This window comes from Zootermopsis nevadensis, unplaced genomic scaffold (genome assembly GCF_977971745.1).
Source record: "Zootermopsis nevadensis isolate Lab colony 2312 unplaced genomic scaffold, Znev_1.0 Znev_ptg000003l, whole genome shotgun sequence".
NCBI lineage: Eukaryota > Metazoa > Arthropoda > Insecta > Blattodea > Termopsidae > Zootermopsis > Zootermopsis nevadensis.
The window spans coordinates 1,143,047-1,170,365 of NW_028259135.1; the positions used below are offsets into that span (position 1 = coordinate 1,143,047).

Sequence of the window (27,319 nt, forward strand, 5' to 3'; positions counted from 1 at the left end):
GCCAACAGAACTCACCGACGCCTGCAGCACTCACCGCATCCAGCAGCACTCACCGCAGCCAGCAGCACTCACCGCATCCAGCATCACTCACCGTAGCCAGCAGCACTCACCGCATCCAGCAGCACTTACCGCAGCCAATAGCACTCACCTTACCTTACATCACTCATCTTACATCACTCACCTTACATTAAAAAATACTTAAATCAAAATTACGATGCTCCGAACAATAATGAATGCATCAGACAATCCTAGCAACATTAAAAATCAATCTAACCTATGCAGACACGAGACTATACCGATGAAATATAAACCCCACCAACTACCAGAAAACCAATAATATCTATCAAATGACTTGCGAAAATTTACAACCTATAAATAAATAACTGCAGCCCTTAAAATCAAGATTTGAGGTTTTCACAGCGGTCAGTATCAAAGTCTCAACTGATTCAAGACCTCTACAACTATGTAAAGTCCTAGACCCTAGAACTGCACACGTAGCTTGCAACTTCAAAACAATCACGAGTCTATGCTCAACTCTCAACCCTACTGCCTTGAGAAGGATCGAGTCACCGAAAACCCAATAAATAACGTATTACCAACACCACATAACATAACAAAATCAAACTAATAAACCACACAAACCAAATAACTACTACTACTAATTACAAAACTTGTAATACACACCACAACCACTACTAAACAGAAACTATGAAAAGCCAACCCTTCTCAAGGCAATAACCTCGTGGCACGTAAACTCAATTAAAGCTCGGTGCACTTCAGAGCACACCCTATAAATTTTCAATCACAAAATTCATATCAAATTAAAATAAAGCCCTGACTTATATTCCAAACTCTCAAAAGTACTCCTAAAATCGCTATACAAGGAAATCTTACAGGGAATCCAATATAATACGTAGTCTTAAAAAGGGTCAGGAGCCCAGCGGAACCATAAAATAGTCAAAACACCTATAGGGCAATCAACAATGCAGGAAACGCAAAAATATGCCAATTCCTATACTCAAGTTGCTTCAAACCTGCAACCATACTAACCTCAAAAATTCTCAAAATTATCAAGCAACTCAAAACAACTTTAACCTTACTGCCTTCAGAATGATCGAGAGTCTTCAAACAGTCTCAAATCAAGTATCTCTTCGGACATAATCCCAATTAAGGTCCAAAGCACTTCAGAGGAAACCCTATCAATTTGCAATAACAAACTTCCTTTCAAATACGAATAAAGCCCATGGGCAACCACATCATTATATTCCAAATTCTCAAAACACTGAAAACCTACAATCGAAAACCTACTCTTAAAACGGTCAACAGCCCAGTGGAAACTTAATTGTCGAAACCACTGTGGCAGAAATTTAAAAAAAACAAAAAAAAACACCCAAGAGATTAAAACGATCACGTCGGTAACCAAGAATGCATCAAAACCAAAAGTACTCACTGCTGGTTAACGAACCACAAAAGTAACTCTGAAAGAAGCTTCAACCTGCAGTCACAATAACCTCAAAAATTTTGAAAAATATATCAAGTCTCAATTACCACACTCAACTTAAATAAGTATTTCGTTGGACATAAAGCCAATTAAAACTTAATGCATAAGTTTCCAATCCAACTTACTTATATTACAAACTTTCAAAGTTCCCCTAAAATCTCATACGCCAATCGAATACCTAGTCATAAATAAGGGTGCAAACCTAAAATAGTCAAAACACCTAAGAATTTGATATCATCAGGTAGAGCCTAGCACGATAAACCTAACATGTGCTTCGGTAACCAACAATGCATGAAATCACATTCCCAATAACTCTCAAACCTGCAATCACAATTACCTCAAAATTTTTTTAAAAAATTATCAAGGGACTAGATACCCCTCTGAGGTCTCAAATTTTTTTTAACCCTATTGCCTTGAGAACGATCGAGTCTCTCCAAAAAACAATAAAAAAAAATACCAACACCACATAACATACCAAAAATTCTACTAATAAACCAACACCTCTTTAAATAACCAAACAAACAAAACTACTACAAATTACAAAAGGTTAATAAATATCACATAAAGAAATCAACCGTTCTCAAGGCAATAATAACCACACTGAAATTAAATAAGTATTTCGTGGGACAAAATCCCAAATAAAGCTTAAAGCACTTCACGGGAAACCCTATTATTTCCTCCCCTCCAAGAGCATCCACCTTACTTATATTCAAAACTCTCAAAGGTCCCCTTCAAATCTCAAAAACCTAGAACCCAGTGGAAAACTAAAGTAGTGAAAACACCTGTACCAGAAAATTTAGACAATACACCTAAGAAATTAAAACCATGAGGTAGAGTCTAGCATGACAATCCAACGCAATCACAGGTGGTTAACGAACCAAATTCCTATACAGTCCCAATAACTCTGAAAGTCGCTTCAAACCTGCAGTCACAAAACCGTCAAAATTTTCGAAAAATATCGAGGGACTAAATACCCCTCTGAGGGTTTAAAAAAAAACTGCCTTCAGAAGGAACGAGTCTCCAAAACACGTTAAAATAACCAAACCGAAAAAATAAATCAAAAACTACTAATCCACCTTCCCTATATTCGAAACTCCAAGGTCCCCAAAAAATCTCAAAAGAATCGAGAGTCCAGCGGAAACACCTGTGGCAGGAATTTAAAAAAAAAAACTAACAATTTCAAAAGATGAGGTAGAGCCTAGCATGATAACCCTAAGACGTACTTCGGTAATCATCGCAGCTGGTTAAAGAAACACACAAGTTTCGAATAACACTCAAAGTGGCTTCAAACTTGCAGTCATAACAACCTCAAAACTTTAGAAAAATATCGCAGGTCTCAAAAACTTCAACCCTAATAACTTCAAGATCGAGAGTCTCCAAAACTCTCACAGCAATAAATAAGTATATCTTCCGACATAAAGCACTTCAGAAGAAACCCTATAAATTTCGAATCACAAAACAAATAAAGCCACCCCTTAAAATCTGTAAAGAATGAAAATCTACAAGGAATCCCAGACCCTTATAGCCCTAAAAGTATCGACGTCTTCTGGTTACCAACAAATTATGAAAAATTGTAACTTTCAAAATTCCTATGTAGAAAACCTACAGCCTTGAGAAGGATCAACAATAACAAATATCCCATTAATCACCCATCCGCTCTTTCAAATAAAAAAACCCATCATTTCTCAAGAAAATAACCACCCCCTTATATATATATTCCACACACAACTAGCAACTATCTCAGACCCTCATAAACCAATTATAACCCAAATGAGCTTGATCCTAAACACAGTCAGGAGCCCTGAGAAAACCTAAAATTTCAAAGAGCCCAATAAACAGAGAATTTTAACATACACTTCGTAAAGGCTAGCATAAAATACCTAAAAATTCTTCACATATCAAAAGGATCATCATAACGAAACCTCGGTACTGTCAAGTAATTCAAATTTCGGAAATTCCTAGACCCAATAACTCTCGATGTAACTTGACCTTAACATGAAAACGATAAGATAAAGCCTAACATGACGTATTCAAAAGTTTTAAGAGTTTTAAAAATGCAAAGTACTCTGAAGTAATTTAACACACTTATAAATTTCGAAACCTTCAAAATTAAAACCATATAGTACACTCCGGGTAACCAAGAAAGCTTCAAAAACCCAAAGTACTCTCAAGTGATGCACGACAGCTTCGTAATTTCATATTACACTACTGCCTCAAAATCTAATAAAGCGTTAAACTAAAAGCATCCCAAAAATTCTTAAGGTTCTCCACCCCTATCGAGTAAAAGCATCCAACCCAATTGAATACACTACATAAAATCCCTACAAGCAAGTAAAATCTCAGTTTTCAAAGGAGCCACCAACCTTCAGAACGACCTATAATAACCCAAAATTAAAAAATAGAATACCCAATAAGCCTCAAGGGACACAGGAAACATGATACGTCCCTAAAATTTTCGTTCCACCTAATAGTCATCATACCTACAATTTCAAGGAAATAATTTTTCACTAAATAAAATTCACAAATTTCTCAACAAGGAACTGTAAAGAAGATAAAGATCCTCAACCCATAAGATAATTTGGAAAAATTACAATTAACACCACAAAAATATCGGAAAAATCTATCAAGAACGGGAATCAAATTTTCTGAAAAATTAATACTGATTCGTGATAACCCATTAATTAAAACTATACTAACTAAAAGGTTCCCAAAATTTCTCATGGCTCTACTCCCCTCTCAACTGACCTAAATACACTGAAAGCATCAAACCTCAAACAAGACTGCCCTGTGAAACATGAACCCTCCTAAAGACATCTGAATTCTGTACATGACTAATCACCTTACAAATCTCGCACTCCACTGTAAGGCCTCAAACAACTACAGAGGGAATCAGAAAGAATGAAAATATATATAAAGTGCTATCAAATCTCATTAGTACCTTACACACTTACAAATACAAATGGGACAACCTACTATCAGAAGGACCTCAAACCCAATCATAATAATAAAATACCCGAAACATGAAATGCCCCTATTACTCTGCCTAGACTACAAGTCATCATACCTAAAATACCCTCAGACGTAAATTCCGACACATTCTTAACAAAGAAATGAAACCAATATAAAAAACTAAATTTGCCTCAAAGACCCTAATAAGGCCCCACAGCCACGGAAAACTTTGCAAATTTTACGACTCCCAGACTTTCGCACGTCAAACAATTCTATCGACAATCCTCAATATCTCCACGAATCACAGGAGAATCAAAATTCCTCAACAGTTACTAAATATTCGTAATTTCGTAATATATTACGTTAAAATAAAATCACACAAACTGAAAGGCCTCCAAATTTTCTCAAGTCTCTCCACCCCTCTCATGTGACCAAAATACATTGAAACATTTTTAAAAGACAACATTACCCTGAACACGACACATCCCCTCAGAAACCTTGCACTCCACCCTAAGCAGAATCACTGCAAAATTCTATACCTAAACCAATTACAATTTTCAAATCATCGATCAACTCTCAGAAGGAATAAAATACTCAGCATGCCTATAGAGACTCTGGCTGGAACTTTAGAAACTTGGAAATTTAGAAACAATACAAGAAATCAGAAAATTCTATCAAGAAACATCAATATGCCTAGAGCTTCATCATTTCATAACACATTACCCATTAATCTAAAAAAAACACTAACTTAACAGTTCCCAAAATTTCTCAAACCCCTTCAACACACAAATTTGCCCTGAGAACCATGACATATCACCTCACGAATCTCGCACTCCGCTGTTAGGAACCGTAAAATATAGACGAAATCAGAACCACTCAAAAAAATATTAGCATCTCAAAGTTAAAACATCGACTCAATTGGGCATAGAGATCCTACAGGAGGCCTCAAAGACCCTGAACACCATGAAATGATTTTCCAACACTAAAAATTTCTATCAATAACCCAGCCAGCCTCAAGACAATTAAAATTCCTCAAAACATACTAACGCTTCATAATTTTATAATATATTACATTAAAACCATTAAAAAATTATGAAATAAATTAACCGACAATCCTAGAGGGGCCTAACAGTAATCATACCTAAAATTAATCAACAAATTTCAACGTTATTATTCAATACATTCTGCACAAGAAATTCAAAATAATAATAATAATAATAATAGCGTTTAAGAAATGCAGGAAAAATCCAAAAAATCTAAAGGGACAACTCCTAACAGTTAAAATATCTAATGTGCCTAGACAAATAAAACTTCTTAAATCATACGTCACATTTCAATATACATAAAAATTTGAATCAATTCCCTACAACCTTGAAATTATAAAATACATCTCATATATATCTATATATATATATATATATATCGCCTCCGAAATTATCCACCACCTCTCACGGCACCCGACCCTTCTCAAGGCACTGTATCACCCTTAAGTAACCAACTCCTGTCAAGGCACCTAGCCCCTCTGAAAACTGCTCTCAAGTTATGTAATCCCATTGCAGTTACGCAGCTGCTCTGAAAACTTCAGACAGCCACGAACATACTCGACACCTCTGAAGGCTTTGAACCACTCTTTAAAGTCACTCAATCTCTTGAAATGACCCAAGGACTTAAGGGCACGAGCTCCCAAAGTCCCAAAACCGGGAAAGACTCAAAAACCCTTAAAAATACCTTCCATCTCTGAAAGTATCAAACAAGTCTGAATATGAACAAGATTCCTTTTCTCGGTTATTACGCTGTGTAGTCTGGTCGATGTTAACCATACTGACTCTGTCAGGGCCCTGATGACAGAGACAGTATGACTAACATCGACCAGATTACACACCGCAACAACCCACAAGACAGAAATCTTCATACCCGCTGCTCTGAAAACCTCAAATCTTGCAAGTCTGAATATACCCAAAATTCAGACTACCCAACAAATCTGATTGCACCCACTAGCCCTGAAGGCTGAAAGCACCCACGTACCCTTAAACTACCCAAGAATCCTAAAAGCACTCGACAACTCTGAAAGCATTCGACAATTCTGAAACTATTCGACAACTCTGAAAGCATTCGACAACTCTGAAACTATTCGACAACTCTGAAAGCATTCGACAATTCTGAAACTATTCGACAACTCTAAACCACAAAACATCTCTGAAAACACAAATAAAATCCACAAAAACCTGAAAACGGATCAAGGAAAGGAAAACACATGTTTATACACTCATATGCAAGCAATGAAACTTTGCAAAAATATGCCCTTTAATAAGGCTAAATCGTTTTATTGACGTAGACTTTGTAAAAGTTATAGATAATTAACACTAGTGCTACATACGCTTCATTGCGTTATATAACGCAATTATGATTCATCATTCTTAATCATTACGAAGCTCCTTGTCACAGAAGAGGAGTTTGTAAATAAATACGAATTGCATAATACTATAAATTGTGTCTTCTTATACTCAAGATTTTCATACTTGATGGTACGCCATTCAAAATTAGGACGTCACAAAAATATATATCTTTTCAAAACATAAATGTCTTCGAAAAACATACACGAAAACGTAGGCTTCGAAACTGCCTTTCTTAAGTTATATTTTTCACTCCTACAAAATATTTCCACAAAATCTTCTCCTTATTTAATTAAGTAACACATTAGTCGAAATTCATAACAGGCTCGACTCAAGCAAACATTTAAGTAATTTCAAATTGACAAATTCAAATTATATTCTCATCGTAAGAACGTGTATTAATGACAAATTTGTTACACTTTCGTAATTTATTTTGCCCACATTTACGGCCAACTCGTAAGCTGTAATGAAATTTTCCCACGTCATAGACATTAAAATTGTGTTGCAACATTTCGCGCTAATCACCGGAAAATATTACGACTTCTGATAGGTGCATCGTTCCAAGTACATTTATGTGTCATAATAAAAACCGCTAATACTACAAACGATCTCGAACTCAACGATTTCCTCATCTCACAGTCTGAAGATACAATACCAATTTGCATTCCATAATTCTGTTTCCGTATTTTGATTTTATACCTACGAGACAGCGTCTAAAAAATTCAGTTCAATATCACACGTGTACATTTTCACATTAATAAATTTCACTACGGTGCGTTACCTTCAATTTAACATTCCAGCAACGTCCTTATAAGGTCAATATTTTATTACCCTGTCTTTATACGAGGTCAAAAGGTTTTACATTGAAATAGACGAAGCATTCCCTGAATTCAATTCCCTCTTCATTTCGTAATGAATACCATTCTCACTTTATAGTACTTGAACTTTGCCACATTTTCGAAAGTTTTGTCCTCAATTCCGATGTCGAGACACGATCATGTACCTTGTCTTTCCCGCATTTACTCCTAGACCGATATCCATGCTAACCCTTTCATCGTATTTACGATTTCGCCAAACAGATTAATATTACCGGCACAGAACATAACAAAGCCGACCTGACTTTCTTCGACTTTCCTGATGTCATATTCTGAGGAGAAATTAGAAAGCATCGTTGACACAGCATCTCCCTGTTTCAGAAAATTCTTAATACCAAACGTATCGGACAAATCTTTACCTAAACCAAGTTTGCCAGCGATTTCACTTCAACACCTTTTAATTACCCTGACTAGCATTTTAGGTACGCCAAAATATTGTAAAGAGCTTCTCTTTAAGCCTATAATAGTTAGACTGCCCAATTTTACTCCAACTTTTTTCTCTACGATCCGACAAATGTAGAAAATTTCGCCAGGTGTGAACCTATTACGACGGAACCCACACACTGATCCCGAATAATTTCATTTCCATATGGAATCAGCCTCGCCAGAGAAACGTTGGATAAAGTTTCCTACGTGGATGATAACAAGACAGATTCCTCCACAATCATCGCAATCAGTCTCATCACAGTTCTCATCAACAGCTTCAATAACAGATTCCTTCCACTGCAAATAACTTTGTGCGTCTCAAAACGCAAATTTTCGCCTCCTGCCTCGATCAGTTCGGCCGAAATCTCATCAGTACCCGCGGATTTATAGTCCTCAACTTCTCAATAAGTTTACACTTCGGTAAGACTAATTTCTGGTAATAACGGCTCAGTCGTATGTATGTCCATCCGCGTACTGTTATGAACATATAAAAAATTCTTTTAACTCACTCAATTACTATGGGGACCTGCGAGAAGACAACCATTCTCTTCTTTGAAAATATAAAATTTAGGTTGGTAACTTTTTTCAAGTTCATTTATGCCTCTGTATAGATTTATATTTCTGTTTCTGTACTTAGTTTTAAGTTCATTATTTTTTTCAGACAATCCCTTGTCAGCTTTCTTAAGAAACGCGAAGGTTCATCACCGACTTAACCAAAGCCCTCCACCGGACCCTGTCCTGGGCCAACAAAATCCAGTCTCCTTCAACTCCTATCTCCCATAGATCCCGCCTGAGATTATCCTCCCATCTACGTCTAGGTCTCCCCAGAGGTCTCTTCCCCTCAGGCTTCCCAAATAGTGGAGCCAACCAACCAGATGGCTTACGGAACCCAAAGGTTCATCACCGAATTAACCAAAGCTCTGTCCTGGGCCAACAAAATCCAGTCTCCTTCAACTCCTATCTCCCTTAGATCCCGCCTGAGATTATCCTCCCATCTACGTCTAGGTCTCCCCAGAGGACTCTTCCCCTCAGGCTTCCCAAATAGTGGAGCCAACCAACCAGATGGCTTACGGAACCCAAAGGTTCATCACCGAATTAACCAAAGCTCTGTCCTGGGCCAACAAAATCCAGTCTCCTTCAACTCCTATCTCCCATAGATCCCGCCTGAGATTATCCTCCCATCTACGTCTAGGTCTCCCCAGAGGTCTCTTCCCCTCAGGCTTCCCAAATAGTGGAGCCAACCAGATGGCTTACGGAACCCAAAGGTTCATCACCGAATTAACCAAAGCTCTGTCCTGGGCCAACAAAATCCAGTCTCCTTCGACTCCTATCTCCCATAGATCCCGCCTGAGATTATCCTCCCATCTACGTCTAGGTCTCCCCAGTTGTCTCTTCCCCTCAGGCTTCCCAACCAGTACCCGGTGCACACCTCTTGTCCCATCCATGCGCGCTACATGTCCCGCCCATCTCATCTTCTCGACTTAATCACCCTGACAATATTATGGAAAGGAGTACAGATTTTTAAGTTCGTCATCATGCAGTTTTCTATATGTCCCGTCGTCTTCTCTCTTAGGCCCAAATATCTTCCTCAACACCCTGTTCTCAAACACCCTCAGAGTCAGAGACCATGTTCCGCACCCAAACAAAACAACAGGCAGAATTATTGTTTTGAGTATTTCAATCTTTACGTTCTTAGAAATCAGACGCAAGTACAAAATATTTTTAAATCAAAAAGTAGCAAGAATTTCCAAACTTCCTCGCGAATATAATTTTCATTTGTTATTGTTACTCCGAAATAATTTAGCTTTGTAACACTTTCAAAGGGTTTATTAGCCACCCTAAGATAATTTTGCCCGCCTGTCTTCTGATGACGAGATACTAACATGTACTTGGTGTTTTCTGAATTTCCTTCTAACCCCACCTGTCTACTAGCTTCTAGTAAATCTTCGTTCCTCTTTAATGTATTCATATCGTCACCCAATAAATTATCATCATCATCATATGCCAACAGCTGATGTGTTCCATTCGATTGCAAACCCTTCTGCCTATCTTGGACTCTCCTCATGGCGTATTCTAGTATAAAGTGTAAGACGAATGAGACGAAACATCTCCTTTCTCAGACCGTTCTTGATGAAAAACATAGCTTTCGTTTAAGCACGTGCTTATTAAACTCACTATACTTCTAAACTTCTCGATAACTTCCCACGTCTATTACTTTCGATTGCGGTTTGTAACTCTTCTACTTCGCGAAATTCTATACTTTTCTTGGCTGAGGTCTTCATATTCCCCTTAATACTTTCCCAACATAAATTAATAACTAAACTGTCATCAAAGTTCTCTAAACCCACAAATATATTCGAGATTTCTACCACTCTTTTCCCCTTAACTTCATAAGAACCTTTCTAAACACAATTTTTGCCTTACTTGTTCCCTTACTGGAATCGAAGTGTCTCCCTTAATTTTTTCATTGCTAGATAATGTTCCGTATAAACGTCAGCTCCTCTGAACGATCTCACATACTCGAGTGTCGTCTTTCGTCAACGAAAACATGCCCTATGTCATTATGTGTAACGCCATGAGGAGAGCTCCAAGTATGTTTCTGAATGTCACGATGACGGAATGTTGCCCTTCTCACAATTACACTTTTCGAAACAGCAAAATTTACTTCTCAGACCCCTATTATAATTACCTACTTCATATACTCTTTCCTTGTCCCTTCGCACTGAAATCTCATACCAAATTTTCTATTTCTTCGTGAAAATCATCCCTCGGATCACAATCTTTATCCTCAATTGGGTAGTCCCAAGAAATCAATCCAGGTCCCAGGCGTTTCTAGACATAACGTAACAAAATCATTTTTTAAGGTGAGGGGTCTCAGCCCCACGCACAACCCCTTAAGCTCGTGGACCACCCCTTTACGGCTGTCCGAGGCTGATTATTCAACACATTCGCGTCTACCCTTCACGTCCGGGGGGCCTAATCCTCCATCCACAATCTGAGGACGCGTGAACACAAATGACCCAAGTAACACGAGTGTCTTAAATCATCTCTATACAAGTAAATTTAAAAAAACAGCACATATTCAAGAGTTTTTGACTTTAAATAGGGAGCGAAAATTACGTATAATAACAAACATCAATACTGAAAGTAACAGAGAGACACTAATAAAGATTTACTGCAACTTTCTTTCTAATCATTCTTTCGACTGGTTTCATGCGGTCCTCCAATTTCGCCTATCTCGCGCCAATCTCTTCATTTCCACACACTTTTTACAGCCCACATCCTCAAAATTCTGCGTCACATCTTCCAATCTTTGTCTTCCCTTCAACTGTTCCTTCCATTACAAAATTAACCAATCCCGAGTGCCTCAGAATGTGTCCCGCCATCCTATCTCGTCTTCTCGTAAGATTTTTCCATAGACTCCTTCCTTCGCCTGTCCTCATTTCGTACTTCATCAGTCCACTTAATTTTCAACATTTCAAATGCTTCTACCCTCCTTCTTTCTGCCTTCCCCACTGACCATGTTTCGCCTCCAAACATACAACTTCAGAAAAATATCTCTTAATTCCACTTCAATGTTTCAAACTCGTAGACTTCTCTTTTCGCTTGTGCTAATCTGCTTTCAATGTCTTCGTTGCTTCGTCCATCTTTTCTGATTTTGTTTCCTAAATAACAGAATTCCTTCACGTCTTCTACTGTGTCTTTCCTAAATTTAATATTTTTTTCTGCTGCTCCTCGTAACTTTTCTCTATCCTTAAGCCGAATTCCTCACTGAGTAATCTATTCATACCATTCAATAATTTCTCTGCATCTTCCTTCCTCTCAGCCAAAAGGACAATATCATCAGCGAACCTTAACATTCCTATCCTCTCCCCTTCGACCTTTATTCCTGTCCCAAAAACTTTCTTTCACTTTCTTCGTTCCTTCCTCAACATACAAATTAAACAGCAGGGGCGATAGGCTGCAACCTTGTCTTACTCCCTTTTTAATAAATGCGTCATTCTCGATTCTCCACTTTTATTATCGCCACCTGACGTTTATAAATATTCTAAATAACTCGTCTATCTTTAATCTTCAGCACTTTCTTCAAGATTTCAAACATCTTATTCCACTTTACTGGAACTATGGACCACGATCGTCTACACTGACATACGAACTGATAAAAGATCGACTGATTCACTTAAAAATCTAGAAATGTTCACGTTCGGTAAGTGACTACTAGACTCGAAAAAAAAGCATAATTAACGCATTCTTACATCCACTGTCACTGACTACAAGCCCTGAAAATGAACTCCCTCATTTTGCGGAAAACATTAAAAAATAAAATCCTTACGTGACAATTCGTGCATGATACAGGGGACGGAATGTACCTAATAAAATCAAATTACCGACCACCCACGTAAAAAAATTTTTCTATAAATAAAAATAAGCAAGATTAATATTCTACAAAGATTACACCCGAACGGAAGCATTGAGAGCATTTGACAAGACACTCGTGAAACTTCTTACACACTGTCGATCAATCTATGTAGGCTTCATATATGACGCACGACAAATATTTTAAAACATCGCACCTCATTATTATAAAAAACAAAGTTCTACATGGAAAATATCGGGCAGCGTAGAGCCTTTCAATTATTTAAGTACGTCGAACGGAAAACGGGCAACATTTGTGAATTGCAAATATATCGATTTACTTATTAAACTGCCTATGTCTGCGCTATAAAGATACATATTTGGCGAAATATTTCAAATACGGTGTTGAGGTGATGAACCTTCGAGTTCGGTAAGCCATCTAGTTACTTAGTTAGTTGGGATCTCTACTTCCGGTCGTAGGGTACATACTTTCATGAATTTCAACCCCCGCAGATAAAATTAAATGCTAAATTTTATGGTATCCTACACTCTCCTCAGCTGAAAATTTTCATGTTATCACGTATTTTTCCCCAGACATTATCGGAGTCCACTTCCATATCCTATGCATTCTCTTCAACGTTTTCTACGACTGCGAACTTATTCAAAATTTTCTCCTGGCACTCTCGCTTAGTTTCTACATCGCTCGGCACATCTGACCGAGAATCTTGCCCTCAATTTGGCAATCACTACATAACACAGTCACCTCCCCTTAAAGATCGCACGTCTACGATGTTTCATTGTCTCCTCCGATCGATTAGAACGTCATCAATTCGACTATGAGTGTGCATATGGATATCACGATGTCGGAATGTTATGCTTCTGACGATAACATTTTCGAATGTGGCAAAGTTCACTAGTCTCACCCTCTTATTACTAACTTCATGTAAAAATTCTCACTCCCTATACTTGGTTACAGACCAATTTTAGCATTCAATTCTACTACCAGAATTTTCACGCGGAATTTACTAAATAAAAGCTCTAATTCCCCACAAAACTATCTTCTACCTAATCATCCTTATCTTAAGTTTCTGTGTGCACGTTTTAAAAATAATAATATCACACCATCGGCCACGAATAATCAAACATGACAGCCTATTATTAACAAATTCTACTCTTTTAACTGCCCGCCGTGCTGCTAATTCCGTTTTATATAGTCTAATACGAGTTCGCCTATACAATAGTCTTCCGTCATCAGGTCGCCTAACCTCCTGTATTCCTGCAATATCCAAACTATATTTCCCCACCTCCGTAGCTAACGCCCCTGTCCCATATGAGCTCCTCACATGCAAAGTTCCAATCTCAGGTCCTTTAAACATAGCCTGGGTCGTATATCCATACGATCCATCCTATTCCGAGGCTTTCGTATTGTTTTCGTAACACAAAACATTTTTACGATAAAGCGTTCTTAGTCGTACGCACAACCCACAAGCTTTAGGACCACCCCTTATCGTCTATCCGCGACTGCTTATTCAATATATTCACAGCTAACCTCCATAACTGGAGACTGTCCTTCAATCAGCAAACTGAGCACGCGACATGAACCCATCTAACATGGATGCTAATGTGACCCAAAGAGTAATGACAGAAATGCAACTAGATTGTATCTTCAAACTATGATTCCACTGCGAATTAGCAGTTTCCATCAACTGTTTATCCCGTGGAATACGACCCCCGTCATCACTAACAAGTTGGCTCCAAATGTTAGCGAGACGCCTCGAGTTTACCCACCGAAATTCAAAAAGTTTTCATAAATATGCCTGTTCCATGAATTTCTGACTACGTATTTATAACCACCATCTTCAGAAAACGGTCTCTCTTAAATTAACGTGTCCCTACAGACCCGCGATATGCCCGTTTCTACCGCCTACGTACTTCCGAACAATCGAAGCGGACGAGTTTTCCAGACAAATTCAATTTAGCTTTAAAAGTTCATCGAACATAACCTTCAAAAGTTCATCGAACATAACCTTCAAACGAGCACGAAGAATGAAACTTTTACAAGTATACACGTACAATTTTTAAAATTTTCTGGCAACAAACCATCGGGTTTTTGACGATAAAGTGCTATATAATCTGTCAATTTAGACATCGTTGAAAAATAATCAGTATTTTAAATAAACTCTCCCTACAAAAAAACCGGTTAAATTCAATCTCTCTTCAACGATGACGTATATGAATTTTATAGTTCACGATTTAGTACGTACGAATAATGACGAGCCTATCTCTGTAACACGTTTTACAAACTCCTTTAGGAACTCCTTTACAATCATTACACAATACATTAGACTTGATCAATGGCTAGAATATTAATTACTTTAATTACATTCATCCCATCGCACAATGTGATCCACACTTACGTTAAATATTATTCAGTTTACACGACAACTTCTTCCAGTAATTTATGCCTTATTCCTAACTTTACGTTGTTTGGTCAAAATTCTGATCATCCTCAATCCTATCAAAAGTCTAAACTGAACTTTGTGACATAATATTTATCATATCATTAAAATAATTAAATCAATTATGAAATTCAAGTCTAATCACGTCTTGAATACTAAATAATTCTCATGTAACTGTTAATAATATGAATAATAATGAATTCTCCTGTGAAATAAAACTTCAAATTCTAGAATTTGAGTCGTTTCCAAATTTATAAATTGTGGAGATAACATTCAACGACTACTGTAAATATTATTCTTGATTCAAATCTGGTACTTGGTTTCAAATACTGAATAAGACTCCTTTAATTGTTAATAATATGAATAATAGTGAATTCTCCTGTGAAATAAAACTTCAAATTCTAGAATCTGCACCTACTCAAATACTTAGGGAGTGGTTTTCAAAATTTATAAATTGCAGCAGTGTCATTGAACAACTCCTCTTCTATCTTCTTATCATTTGCCTCGCTTTAGCGAGGTCGTGCTTTTTTTCCTCTCTTTTCAGAGGTTGGGTGATCTACTTAAGACATTTGGTACGACTCCTTCGACAAGTGATTAGCCCAATATCATTCAACGATGACTACTGATGTGAATCCTCCTCCTGTAAAACAAAACTTCCAATTCTAGAATCTGAACCTACTCAAATACTTAGGGCGACGTCAGCGAACAGAGAAAACGTTGCAAGGACCAGCTGTGATTAGATCCAGGACATGGATCAGACCCAATGGCCTAATCCGTAGAGTTCTTGTTGATGTTGATGATGATGATGGTTGTTCGACAATGACTACTGCATATATTATTCTTGATTCAAATCTGATATTTGGTTTCAAATAATAAGGCATAAATTAGTAAAATTATTGTCGTGTTTGTTGTCATTACAGCGCTGATAAAAGATTTACGACGGGAGAAACAATATCTGCAAGTTATCAATTGCGTATGTAGCACTAGCGAATAATGAAACTTGTCAACACTCACCACCCTTTCGAGTTGTCATATGACACTCACCACCTTTATAGTTGATGATCGATGACAGGTCGGATGGCTGCAGGATCTCGGTGTGGAGGCAGGAAGCATCTCTTGAGCTCGTCGTGGCAGATCGGAAGAATCGAGGATCTCGGCGTGGAGGCAGGAAGCATCTCTTGAGCTCGGCGCCGCAGATCGGAAGACTCGAGGATCTCGGTGTCGAGCCAGGAAGCATCTCTTGAGCTCAGCACAGCGCAGCGCTAAAAAAACCCAATAATTATCAGTCACATTGTTCATACAATTTGAATACAAAATTCTTTTTATACCTCTAAGTGAATTAATTTTAAATTTATAAATGTCTAAGCAGTTGCACTACGGCAAGAGGCCCTTACAAGCGGAGACATTTTCAAGAACAAAATAAATTTAAGAAGTCAAGAAACGAGTTAAAAAATTCTTTTATCACAGAATACAGAGTGTGGTTATAAACCATCACCTTAATAGAAATTATAAATCATTGTAAATAACAATTTTTATTTTTTAAGTGTCAACAAGCGAACTTCAAGACATGCCTCGATTTCGGGCATCAATTGTTACTGCCTCATTAACAAGAGAGCAAAGGAATTTCGGCCAAGAAGCATTGAATGACTTCCGACACACGCTGAAGATAATACAAACCTGTCTTTCACATTCTTCGAGTACAAGAGTAGAAGACTTTTCCTGTCCTCACGAAATTGCAGGTACTCAGGCTAATTAGACCACTTGATTCAGAAACACAGTGTAAAGTCAGTAAAACTATGTCATTCACTTTTAAATATTCCGTCTTTACGAGGTGCGATCGGAAAGTTTCGAGACTGCGCCTATAAAAACCCGTACACTTCTCTCAGGTATTAAATTCATCCATCACCCTCGAAGTAGTTCTCCTGGGAGTGAACACAACGATCCCAGCGCCGCTGCCAAGCCTGGAAGCATCCCTGGAAATATTTCTTTGTCAGCCTGTCAAGCACCATCTGCGATTCTGCCTGAATCTCTTCTATCGTCTCAAATCTTCTTCCCTTTAGCTGAATTTTCATCTTTGGGAAGAGGAAGAAGTCACACGGAGCTAAATCCGGCGATCCGGCAAGATCTTTGAGCTCCTGACAAACGAGAAGTCGATTCTGCTTCTGGTCCTCAGACAGGAGCCTTGGCACAAACTTGGCTGCGATGCGTCGCATGTGGAGTTCTTCCTTTAGAATCAGCTGACAGGTCCCATAGCCTATCCCAACAATGTCGCACAAGTCGTTGATGGTACGACGTCGATCTTCGTGAATGGCCTGCCGAATCTTCGTAACATTTTCGGGCGTTGTGCTCGAAGATGGTCGTCCAGAACGCTCGTCATCATCGACAGAGGTTCGGCCATTTTTAAAACGTGAATGCCACACAAAAGTTTGTGCACGACCCATTGCGGACTCCCCACATGCTTGCTTTAGCATTTCATAGGTTTCCGTAGCCGTTTTGGCGAGTCTTTGGCAAAATTTGATGCACACTCTTTCTTCATGAAAATCCGAAATCGCAGGAGGGTCGGTGTAATGCACTACCAAAACGCACGTAACTAAGAAACAAATGCTAATTCGATGATGCCGGCTGGCACACTGATTCACTATGAATGTAGGCCGCACCCCCTAAAGGCAGAAGCTCGTACTACATCTGGTTCGCCCTCTATTGACACAGTCTTGAAACTTTCCGATCGCACCTCGTATTTACTATCGCAAAGTGCATTTAATTATGGTGGTAGATTCCAAAATGTGATTCGGCGAAAATCCTGCATAAATCTACCAAAGTCCACAAAAATTTTGAGCTGAAGCCGCTCACTTCTCGAAGGAACTTTTTTTTCCACGTCTATCGTTAGCCTCGTTTCATATCTCAAAACAAAATACTTTGTTACTCTTTAATTTTAATTCATGTATCAACTTTTCAACTACGTAAGACTTTTAACATTCGAAGAAATAAATATTGCAAAGAATTCGAGAGAACTCACCAATCATGATGCAGGTACATGCAACCCTGGGGTTGCGGGCGGTAGCCGAGGTCCTCTGGCAGAAATCTCGAATTATGAAGAGCGGTCATGGTCCTCCTCCGGTTGTCGGAACTCCTGAAGAATTAAGAAGGGGGTACCGATTAACAACTACATCATCGCAGTTTACATACCAATTTTATGTGCAATCTGCCAAATAACAGAAAATAAAGGAAAGTATAAAGTTCATTGCTGATACTACGTATGGATCAAGAGCCCTTTCGAGCTCAAAAATACAAAAGAGAGTGCCCCAAACAAGACAAAACTCACCACTGCACACTGGACGGAGTACAACCCCATGGTTGGGGGCGGTAGCCAAGGACCCTCTGAACGGATTCCCGGATTATGAAGAGAAGAAAGGAACTGCACCCACTACAGCTGGTGGCGGAGGCAACGGTCATCATCCCCTGGACGGAATTCCTGAAACATTAATAAACGAGTACCGATTAACAACTACATCATCGCAGTTTACATATCAATTTTATGTGCAATCTGCCAAATAAGAGAAAATAATGAAAAGTATAAAGTTCATTGCTGATACTACGTATGCATCAAGAGCCCTTTCGAGCTCAAAAATACAAAAGAGAGTGCCCCAAACAAGACAAAACTCACCACTGCACATTGGACGGAGTACAACCCCATGGTTTGGGGCGGTAGCCAAGGTCCTCTGAAAGGATTCCCAGATTATGAAGAGAAGAAAGGAACTGCGCCATTACAGATGACATCACCAGACACCGTCCCCCTTGGGTGGTCACCTTGGAAGGGTGCTGAAAGGAGAGAGCGAGTCTCAATTAATAAAATCTTCATTGCAGTTTTCATGATAATTTGAATTTGATTCTCACCTGCGACATCAAGTTTCAGCAATGTTGGTGGTCCACGGGTTGGAAATCATGAAAAAAAAAACAGTTCTAGTCAACATCATTTCAGTTTTAATAAGGACTTTGTCATTCAAAAAGCAAAAAGTGATGCCCCAAAATCAAGAAAACTCACCAATTAAAGGAACACAAAACACTCCGCCCCCTAGGTTAGACCGTGGTGAAGAGCCTGTCGACACCTCTGGAAAGAAAAAACACTTTCATTATTCAAAATACAAGGTCCCATTTCACCAGAAAGTACTCATCACCAAAAATAGAAAAATATTCAAAAGTCAAGTAAACTCATCTTTATAGAGCAATCGACCAAACAACGCTCCACCCCCTAGGTCTGACTGCGGCGAAGAGCCTCTCGATACCTCTGGAAAGAAAAGACACTTTCAATAAAAACAATACTAATGCACTTTCATTATTTAAAATACAAGGTCCCATACCACCAGAAAGTACCCATCACCGAAAATAAAGAAATATTCAAAAGTCAAGTAAACTCATCTTTATAGAGCAATCAATCAGACAACGCTCCGCCCACTGCGGTGAAGAGCCTCTCGATACCTCTGGAAAGAAAATACACTTTCAATTAAAACAATATTAATGCACTTTCATTATTCAAAATACAAGGTCCCATACCACCAGAAAGTATTCATCACCAAAAATAGAGAAATATTCAAAAGTCAAGTAAACTCATCTTTATAGAGCAATCGACCAAACAACGCTCCACCCCCTAGGTCTGACTGCGGCGAAGAGCCTCTCGATACCTCTGGAAAGAAAAGACACTTTCAATAAAAACAATACTAATGCACTTTCATTATTTAAAATACAAGGTCCCATACCACCAGAAAGTACCCATCACCGAAAATAAAGAAATATTCAAAAATCAAGTAAACTCATCTTTATAGAGCAATCAATCAGACAACGCTCCGCCCACTGCGGTGAAGAGCCTCTCGATACCTCTGGAAAGAAAATACACTTTCAATTAAAACAATATTAATGCACTTTCATTATTTAAAATACAAGGTCCCATACCACCAGAAAGTATTCATCACCAAAAATAGAGAAATATTCAAAAGTCAATTAAACTCATCTTTATAGAGCAATCGACCAGACAACGCTCCGCCCCCTAGGTCCCACTGCGGTGAAGAGCCTCTCGATACCTCTGGAAAGAAAAGACACTTTCAATTAAAACAATATTAATGCACTTTCATTATTCAAAATACAAGGTCCCATACCACCAGAAAGTACCCATCACCCAAAATTAGAGAAATATTCAAAAGTCAAGTAAACTCATCTTTATAGAGGAAGCGACCAGACAACGCTCCGCCCCCTAGGTCTCAGTGCGGTGAAGAGCCTCTCGACACCTCTGGAAAGAAAAAACACTTTCAATTAAAACAATATTAATGCACTTTCATTATTCAAAATACAAGGTCCCATACCACCAGAAAGTACCCATCACCCAAAATTAGAGAAATATTCAAAAGTCAAGTAAACTCATCTTTATAGAGGAAGCGACCAGACAACGCTCCGCCCCCTAGGTCCCACTGCGGTGAAGAGCCTCTCGATACCTCTGGAAAAAAAAAAAACACTTTCAATTAAAATAATGATAATGCACTTTCATTATTTAAAATACAAGGTCCCATACCACCAGAAAGTCTTCATTACCAAAAATAGAAAAATATTTAAAAGTCAAGTAAACTCATCTTTATAGAGGAAGCGACCAGACAACGCTCCGCCCCCTAGGTCCCACTGCGGTGAAGAGCCTCTCGATACCTCTGGAAAGAAAAAAAAACTTTCAATTAAAACAATCTTAATGCACTTTCATTATTTAAAATACAAGGTCCGATACCACCAGAAAGTATTCATCACCAAAAATAGAAAAATATTTAAAAGTCAAGTAAACTCATCTTTATAGAGGAAGCGACCAGACAACGCTCCGCCCCCTAGGTCCGACTGCAGTGAAGAGCCTTTCGATACCTCTGGAAAAAAAAGACACTTTCAATTAAAACAATGTTAATGCACTTTCATTATTTAAAATACAAGGTCCCATACCACCAGAAAGTATTCATCACCAAAAATAGAGAAATATTCAAAAGTCAAGTAAACTCATCTTTATAGAGCAATCGACCAGACAACGCTCCGCCCCCTAGGTCCCACTGCGGTGAAGAGCCTCTCGACACCTCTGGAAAGAAAAAACACTTTCAATTAAAACAATATTAATGCACTTTCATTATTTAAAATACAAGGTCCCATACCACCAGAAAGTATTCATCACCAAAAATAGAGAAATATTCAAAAGTCAAGTAAACTCATCTTTATAGAGGAAGCGACCAGACAACGCTCCGCCCCCTAGGTACAGCAGTAGTGGTGGTCACCTTGGAAGGGTGCTGAACAGAGAGAGCGACTCCCAAATAATAAAAACTTCATTGCAGTTCTTAAGGTAATCTGAAGTAGAGCCTCTCTTATTCAGACGAAATGACGTATCTGCGACCCCAAGTTTCGGTGAAGGCTGTGATCAAATTGTCGGAAACTCTGAAAAACTAAATGCAAGTTACAGTTAATAGTTGCATTCTGGTGAGGGCTTTGGTTGATTCGGTGATGAAACTTCGGGTTCAGTAAGCCACCTAGTTAGTTAGTTAGTTGCAATCTAGTGTTGATAATAATTTAAAATACAACCTGCCAATTACGAAGAAAACTGAAGGACATAAGGTTACATGCTGCTAGCACGTATGCTTCAAAGGCTTTTCACGCTCAAAAAGAAGGGAAAATTGGCTGCAAATTCAAGAAAACTCACCATTTTAAGCCACATGACTTAACTCTGCCCCCTTGGAATATCACTTGTGTCACCTTTAGAGAGAAAACAACCAGACACCGTCCCCCTAGGTTCATTTGCAGCAGAAGTGGACAGGTTGGAATAATGCTGAAAGAAGTGAACGAGGTCCAGTTCACCTTGGAAGAATGCTGAAAGGAGAAAGCGAGTCCCAATTTATAAAAACTTCATTGCAGTTTTCATGATAATTTGAAGACCTACAACAAGACACATCAAAACAATGAGACACAACAAAACACACAAAATAACACAAATCATAAGAATACAAAAAAATGAAACACTCAGCCCCCCAGGTACGACAGTGGTCGAAAGCCTGTCAACACCTCTGAAAAGAAATGAGTTCCAATTAAAACAATGTTAATGCAGTTTCATAATTTAAAGATCCATCCATACAAATAACAAAGACATAAATAAAACATACAAGGTTTCTCACTACCAGCAGGTATGCATCAACAGAAATCAAGAAACATCCAAACTCACCTTTACAGAGGAGACGACCAGACACCGTCGCCCTAGGTTCATTTGCGGCAGAAGTGGACAGGTTGGAATAATGCTGACAGAAGTGAACGAGGTCCAGTTAATAAAAATTTCACCTTGGAAGAATCCTGAAAGGAGAAAGCGAGTCCCAATTAATAAAATTTCATTGCAGTTTTTAAGGTAATCTGAAGAAGAGCCTCTCTTAATAAGAGGAAATGACGTATCTGCGACTCCAAGTTCCGGTGAAGGCTGTGATCAAATTGTCGGAAACTCTGAAAAACTAAATGCAAGATACAGTTAACAGTTGCATTCTGATGAGGGCTTTGGTTGATTAGGTGATGAACCTTCAAGTTCGTTAAGTTAGTTAGTTAGGTAGTTAGTTAGTTAGTTAGTTAGTTGCATTTTAGTGTTGATAATTTAAAATACTACCTGCCAAATACAAAAATATAAACAACATAAGATTTCATGTTGCTACTACGTACACGTCAAAGGCCTTTGACGCTCAATAAAAAGAAAAAGTTGCCCCAAACTCAAGAAAACTCACCATTTAAAGCAACATGACTTAACTCTGCCCCCTTGGTACGGCGGTGATGGTGGTACTGGTGGTCACCTTGGAAGAATGCTGAAAGGAGAAAGCGAGTCCCAATTAATAAAAACTTCACTGCAGTTTTCATGATAATTTGAAGACCTACAATAAGACACATCAAAACAATGAGACACAACAAAACAATGAGTCACATCAAAACAATGAGACACAACAAAACAATGAGACACAACAAAACACACAAAATAACACAAATCATAAGAATACAGGAAAATGAAACACTCAGCCCCCCAGGTACGACAGTGGTCGAAAGCCTGTCAACACCTCTGAAAAGAAATGAGTTCCAATTAAAACAATGTTAATGCAGTTTCATAATTTAAAGTTCCATCCATACAAATAACAAAGACATAAATAAAACATACAAGGTCTCTCACTACCAGCAGGTATGCATCAACAGAAATCAAGAAACATCCAAACTCACCTTTACAGAGGAGACGACCAGACACCGTCCCCCTAGGTTCATTTGCGGCAGAAGTGGACAGGTTGGAATAATGCTGACAGAAGTGAACGAGGTCCTGTTAATAAAAATTTCACCTTGGAAGAATCCTGAAAGGAGAAAGCGAGTCCCAATTAATAAAACTTCATTGCAGTTTTTAAGGTAATCTGAAGAAGAGCCTCTCTTAATAAGAGGAAATGACGTATCTGCGACCCCAAGTTTCGGTGAAGGCTGTGATCAAATTGTCGGAAACTCTGAAAAACTAAATGCAAGATACAGTTAATAGTTGCATTCTGGTGAGGGCTTTGGTTCATTAGGTGATGAACCTTCAAGTTCATTAAGCCATCTAGTTAGTTAGGTAGTTAGTTAGTTAGTAAGTTAGTTAGTTAGTTGCATTTTAGTGTTGATAATTTAAAATACTACCTGCCAAATACAAAAATATAAAGAACATAAGATTACATGTTGCTACTACGTACACGTCAAAGGCCTTTGACGCTTAATAAGAAGGAAAAAGTTGCCACAAACTCAAGAAAACTCACCATTTAAAGCAATATGACTTAACTCTGCCCCCTTGGTACGGCGGTGATGGTGGTACTGGTGGTCACCTTGGAAGAATCCTGAAAGGAGAGAGCGAGTCCCAATTAATAAAAACTTCACTACAGTTTTCATGATAATTTGAAGACCTAAAATAAGACACAACAAAACAACAAGACACAACAAATCACACAAAATAACACAAATCATAAGAATACAGGAAAATGAAACACTCAGCCCCCCAGGTACGACAGTGGTCGAAAGCCTGTCAACACCTCTGAAAACAAATGAGTTCCAATTAAAACAATGTTAATGCAGTTTCATAATTTAAAGTTCCATCCATACAAATAACAAAGACATAAATAAAACATACAAGGTTTCTCACTACCAGCAGGTATGCATCAACAGAAATCAAGAAACATCCAAACTCACCTTTACAGAGGAGACGACCAGACACCGTCCCCCTAGGTTCATTTGCGGCAGAAGTGGACAGGTTGGAATAATGCTGACAGAAGTGAACGAGGTCCAGTTAATAAAAATTTCACCTTGGAAGAATCCTGAAAGGAGAAAGCGAGTCCCAATTAATAAAATTTCATTGCAGTTTTTAAGGTAATCTGAAGAAGAGCCTCTCTTAATAAGAGGAAATGACGTATCTGCGACCCCAAGTTTCGGTGAAAGCTGTGATCAAATTGACGGAAACTCTGAAAAACTAAATGCAAGATACAGTTAACAGTTGCATTCTGGTGAGGGCTTTGGTTGATTAGGTGATGAACCTTCAAGTTCGTTAAGCCATCTAGTTAGTTAGGTAGTTAGCTAGTTAGTAAGTTAGTTAGTTAGTTGCATTTTAGTGTTGATAATTTAAAATACTACCTGCCAAATACAAAAATATAAAGAACATAAGATTACATGTTACTACTACGTACACGTCAAAGGCCTTTGACGCTTAATAAGAAGGAAAAAGTTGCCACAAACTCAATAAAACTCACCATTTAAAGCGACATGACTTAACTCTGCCCCCTTGGTACGGCGGTGATGGTGGTACTGGTGGTCACCTTGGAAGAATGCTCAAAGGAGAGAGCGAGTCCCAATTAATAAAAACTTCACTGCAGTTTTCATGATAATCTGAAGACCTACAATAAGACACATCAAAACAATGAGACACAACAAAACAATGAGACACAACAAAACAATAAGACACAACAAATCACACAAAATAACACAAATCATAAGAATACAGGAAAATGAAACACTCAGCCCCCCAGGTACGACAGTGGTCGAAAGCCTGTCAACACCTCTGAAAACAAATGAGTTCCAATTAAAACAATGTTAATGCAGTTTCATAATTTAAAGTTCCATCCATACAAATAACAAAGACATAAATAAAACATACAAGGTCTCTCACTACCAGCAAGTATACATCAACAGAAATCAAGAAACATCCAAACTCACCTTTACAGAGGAGACGACCAGACACCGTCCCCCTAGGTTCATTTGCGGCAGAAGTGGACAGGTTGGAATAATGCTGACAGAAGTGAACGAGGTCCAGTTAATAAAAATTTCACCTTGGAAGAATCCTGAAAGGAGAAAGCGAGTCCCAATTAATAAAATTTCATTGCAGTTTTTAAGGTAATCTGAAGAAGAGCCTCTCTTAATAAGAGGAAATGACGTATCTGCGACTCCAAGTTTCGGTGAAGGCTGTGATCAAATTGTCGGAAACTCTGAAAAACTAAATGCAAGATACAGTTAATAGTTGCATTCTGGTGAGGGCTTTGGTTCATTAGGTGATGAACCTTCAATTTCGTTAAGCCATCTAGTTAGTTAGGTAGTTAGTTAGTTAGTAAGTTAGTCAGTTAGTTGCATTCTAGTATTGATAATAATTTAAAATACTACCTGCCAAATACAAAAATATAAAGAACATAAGATTACATGTTGCTACTACGTACACGTCAAAGGCCTTTGACGCTTAATAAGAAGGAAAAAGTTGCCACAAACTCAAGAAAACTCACCATTTAAAGCAATATGTATTAACTCTGCCCCCTTGGTACGGTGGTGATGGTGGTACTGGTGGTCACCTTGGAAGAATCCTGAAAGGAGAGAGCGAGTCCCAATTAATAAAAACTTCACTACAGTTTTCATGATAATTTGAAGACCTAAAATAAGACACAACAAAACAACAAGACACAACAAATCACACAAAATAACACAAATCATAAGAATACAGGAAAATGAAACACTCAGCCCCCCAGGTACGACAGTGGTCGAAAGCCTGTCAACACCTCTGAAAACAAATGAGTTCCAATTAAAACAATGTTAATGCAGTTTCATAATTTAAAGTTCCATCCATACAAATAACAAAGACATAAATAAAACATACAAGGTTTCTCACTACCAGCAGGTATGCATCAACAGAAATCAAGAAACATCCAAACTCACCTTTACAGAGGAGACGACCAGACACCGTCCCCCTAGGTTCATTTGCGGCAGAAGTGGACAGGTTGGAATAATGCTGACAGAAGTGAACGAGGTCCAGTTAATAAAAATTTCACCTTGGAAGAATCCTGAAAGGAGAAAGCGAGTCCCAATTAATAAAATTTCATTGCAGTTTTTAAGGTAATCTGAAGAAGAGCCTCTCTTAATAAGAGGAAATGACGTATCTGCGACTCCAAGTTCCGGTGAAGGCTGTGATCAAATTGTCGGAAACTCTGAAAAACTAAATGCAAGATACAGTTAATAGTTGCATTCTGGTGAGGGCTTTGGTTCATTAGGTGATGAACCTTCAATTTCGTTAAGCCATCTAGTTAGTTAGGTAGTTAGTTAGTTAGTAAGTTAGTCAGTTAGTTGCATTCTAGTATTGATAATAATTTAAAATACTACCTGCCAAATACAAAAATATAAAGAACATAAGATTACATGTTGCTACTACGTACACGTCAAAGGCCTTTGACGCTTAATAAGAAGGAAAAAGTCGCCACAAACTCAAGAAAACTCACCATTTAAAGCAATATGTATTAACTCTGCCCCCTTGGTACGGTGGTGATGGTGGTACTGGTGGTCACCTTGGAAGAATGCTGAAAGGAGAGAGCGAGTCCCGATTAATAAAAACTTCACTGCAGTTTTCGAGATAATTTGAAGTTGATTCTCACCTATTAAGTAAGATAAGATGATTTATCTCCGACCCCAAGTCCTCTTGGTACAGCGATTTCGGTGGAAGTGGTGGTCACCTTGGAAGAATCCTGAAAGGAGAGAGCGAGTCCCGATTAATAAAAACTTCACTGCAGTTTTCGAGATAATTTGAAGTTGATTCTCACCTATTAAGTAAGATAAGATGATTTATCTCCGACCCCAAGTCTTCTTGGTACAGCGATTTCGGTGGAAGTGGTGGTCACCTTGGAAGAATCCTGAAAGGAGAGAGCGAGTCCCAATTAATAAAAACTTCATTGCAGTTTTTGAGATAATTTGAAGATGATTCTCACCCATTAAGTAAGATGATTTATATCCGACCCCAAGTCTTCTTGGTACAGCGATTTCGGTGGAAGTGGTGGTCACCTTGGAAGAATCCTGAAA

General features: G+C 38.3%; 1 long non-coding RNA gene across 1 annotated transcript; it reads right to left on the minus strand.

Annotated features, from left to right (window-relative positions):
* Positions 1-17,434: 17,434 nt before the first annotated feature.
* LOC147874860 (uncharacterized) lies at positions 17,435-18,877 on the minus strand. The gene is made up of 2 exons (XR_015538371.1): positions 18,624-18,877; positions 17,435-18,089 (listed from the first exon to the last, which is right to left on the minus strand). It is a non-coding gene; the product is annotated as an uncharacterized LOC147874860 (long non-coding RNA).
* Positions 18,878-27,319: the final 8,442 nt, after the last annotated feature.